Consider the following 3481-nt stretch of genomic DNA (forward strand, 5'->3'; position numbering starts at 1 on the left):
AGACAGGCACACTGTTTTGATCTCGGCTGAACGTGAGACGAAGCCGGGGACCTTAAAAAATAAATTTGTGCCAGGGCCCACCCTGGCATGGTCTAATTTGCCTGGGGTGGAGCCTGGGTGTTTTGTTTTTTTTTTTAAGTCCCCCCCGCGATTCTAATGTGCCTGCAAGTTTAGAAGATCCTAGAACAAGAAAGTGAATTCTTGGACTGGAAATGAGCAGTTAGCCTGCTTTACTGGATCAGGAGCTGTTGGATCGGAGATTCATACAGGGTCACTGAATCCACAACGCCTCCTAATTCGTAGGAAGTAAGGCTATGGCATGGTGGTTGAAAAAGTTCTGACTGATCGCAGTCGTGTAGGACCTCTAGAGGCCGCGGAAAAGCCGCATTCTCTCTGCTGCGCCCACTGCGGCTCTGGCCATAGAGACCCGTGTGTGTGACACCTGTCAGCATACCGGACGAGCCCAGATGGGATCCGTTCTGGTGCCTGCAGTGTACCCTGACTCGTATCGTGACACTAGCAGTTTGATGAAGAACGAAAAGTGATCTTGGTGATGTCCTTACCGGCTCGGCTTTAACAATAATACGGGGTTTCACACCTTATTTGTCGCATTTAGGAAAACCAGTATAACTCTGTAGGAGCACTGGACTTCATTTGGAATGAATTTTGACCATTTTTAGTAATCAAATCCACACTTAAAAGTTGAAGTGACGCCCGTCGGGAGGATTCAAGAGAACATACTGCGATTGTTAATTTACCAACACAAAACCTGTCTTCTGCATGCACAGAGTTTCTAAGCCCTGGACACCTGTCGCAGTAGAACTGTTGAGTAGCTAACTCAGGCACCCAAGCAATCACATATTTATTGACACTGAGCAAAGTACCGTAGTCATTAAGAACTGAAGAGAGCCAGGGAACTTCACTCATCCTGTGCCAAGACTTGTAAAGAAGGTGACGAAATGCCTACTTGAAGTAGGCTAAGAATAAACTCAGGAGGGAAAAAGTAGTATTTTCTCTAAACTTTCTGCAAAGCAGGAATTCTCAGAAGTTAGTGACAAAGAGGGAATGTGTGTGCATGCACGCACACACTGAAGTTTGAATAAAAACGTTGGCAGAGGTGGGTCTGAAAGGGCAAGTATGTTGGAAACTCATTAGCGAGAGCAAACTGACCTTAAAACTCTAGAATACAAAACATTTTGCTGTGACCCTCCCATCAGCACTCTGCCTCTTTAAGTAGCCGGAGCTTTATCACCTCGCCCCGCAGTGCCCGCCCCTCCAAAAGCCCTGCCTGATTTTTAGTCACACTTAGGATATCAGCGACTTTGACACCCACAGGTTACCCTTCCTTGGAGGTTGGCAGCACTAGAGCCTAACGTGAAGACAGGAAGTTGTCACCACAGACACGCCAGCGGGTGAGGGGACCTGCCGCTGCTCTGTTCTCCTTCCCGTGGGTTACACTGTAGGCCCTAAGCCTGCTTGGTAAATTAGGCGTGGGGAGACAACCGAGATAGGAGTGCAAATCCGGTTACCGTGTTGGCTTCGCCGAGTGAATCTGGAGGTTCCCTTCCTCAAATAAAGCTTGTGGTTGTTGAAGGGGCGTGGAGTGCATGGGGGCAGCAGGAATACCTAGGAAGTGATAGACACACGTGTTGGGATTCTCCGGAGAAAAAGAACTAAAAGGGTATATGGAGATACATTCTAGGAATTAGCTCATGCATTTACTGAGGTCCCGAAGTCGTATGATCTGCCACTTGCAAGCTGGAATACCAGGAAGGCCAGTTGTGCAATTCATTCTGAGTCCAGAGGCCTAAGAACCCGGAGAGGTGATGTCCAAGGGCGGGAGGAGATAGATGTCGCAGCTCAAGGAAGGAGTTAATCTGCCCTTCCCCTGCCTCTTTGTTTTATTCAGGCCCTCAATGACTTGGATGAGGGCATCTTCTCCATAATCAGTCTACCAATTCAAATGCTAATTTTTTCTGGTAACACCCCCTAGGCACACCCAGAAATATGTTTTACCAACCATGCGGCCATTCTTGGGCCCGACCAAGTTGGTGTGTAAAGTGACCCATCACAACACATAAATGTTCTGGCATTTATGAATGCCCTCTCCTTTGGCCTCTCCCACATCCTCTGGTTCAGCATCTATCACTTCAAACACCCTGGCCAGAGCAGTAGTTATGGAACTTCTAGTGAGGAGATGAAAAGCAGTTCCCACCAGAGAGACAGAGGGTCCACAGCCTGGGTCTCTTTCCCTCACAAGAGCTGTTTTAACAACGATACTTGACATTTTATAATCCACACTGTCCAGCTGCTTACTCTGCCCCTCAATAATTTAAACTGCCTCTTGGTTACCCAGTGACTCAGAGAAACAGGTCTAATGACCAGACAGCCCTCCCAGTATGAGATCTCCCCGCCTTCCTAGCACAGCCCTCAGCCCCGTCAGGCCATCGGTCACTGGAGTACCCATCAGAGGGTCTGTGGGCAGTGCTGCTCCAGCAGCCCCTTCCTCGGGCCCTTCTTGTTTTCCTTTTGGGAGGTGTCCCTGATCCATTCTCCCCCGCCCCGCCCTGCCTCCCCTTCCCTCCCTCCCACCCAGCTGTAGCTACCACTGGTTTTTGTGGCCTGCGGTCACCAAGCATGGTGGTTCTAGAATAATGCTGGTACAGTGAAAGCTGTACATTTAAATTCTGTTTGAGTTCAGTAGCTTTGAGCTTATCATGCAGGGAATAGAACCTTCACTAGCCTGTAAGCTCCTTGAGGATACGACTGTCCACAGGAGACTCATTCTGTATCTGGAAAGGGTGTCTAACAGAGAAACCACTTGATAATTATTCATTGGAATATGATGCTGTAAGCACAGGTCTCACCTGGGCCGACAATGCCTTTTATTTTACTAAGTGCAATGGGACCAAAGGGTACCAGTCTGGGGTGATTCTGTGGTAGGCCCGCCTCTACACAGGGCAGTAAGTAGCTTCAGAGATCTTGGTCTTTAGAAGAGAAGAACCAGTCCTTTAAAAAGACAAAGTAGATACAATTTTAAGGATAATTGTAAGACATCTTGGGGGGTAACTACCTTAGTTGGGTGCCTATTATGTGCTAAGCACTGTTCTCGTCTCATTTGATTTTACAGCTGTGGTAGACATTTGCTTCATTTCTATAGGAAGAGACCGAGGGGAAGGTCAGAAGTTAAACTGCTCACGGTCACAGCTAGCGAGTGGTGATTTTGGAACTTTTTTTTTTTTTTAATTTTTTTTTTCAATGTTTATTTATTTTGGGACAGAGAGAGACAGAGCATGAACGGGGGAGGGGCAGAGAGAGAGGGAGACACAGAATCGGAAACAGGCTCCAGGCTCTGAGCCATCAGCCCAGAGCCCGACGCGGGGCTCGAACTCACGGACCGCGAGATCGTGACCTGGCTGAAGTCGGACGCTTAACCGACTGCGCCAGCCAGGCGCCCCGAGGAACTTAAACTCAGGTATAT

The sequence above is a fragment of the Lynx canadensis genome, chromosome A2, assembly GCF_007474595.2.
Source record: "Lynx canadensis isolate LIC74 chromosome A2, mLynCan4.pri.v2, whole genome shotgun sequence".
NCBI classification, from domain to species: Eukaryota; Metazoa; Chordata; class Mammalia; order Carnivora; family Felidae; genus Lynx; species Lynx canadensis.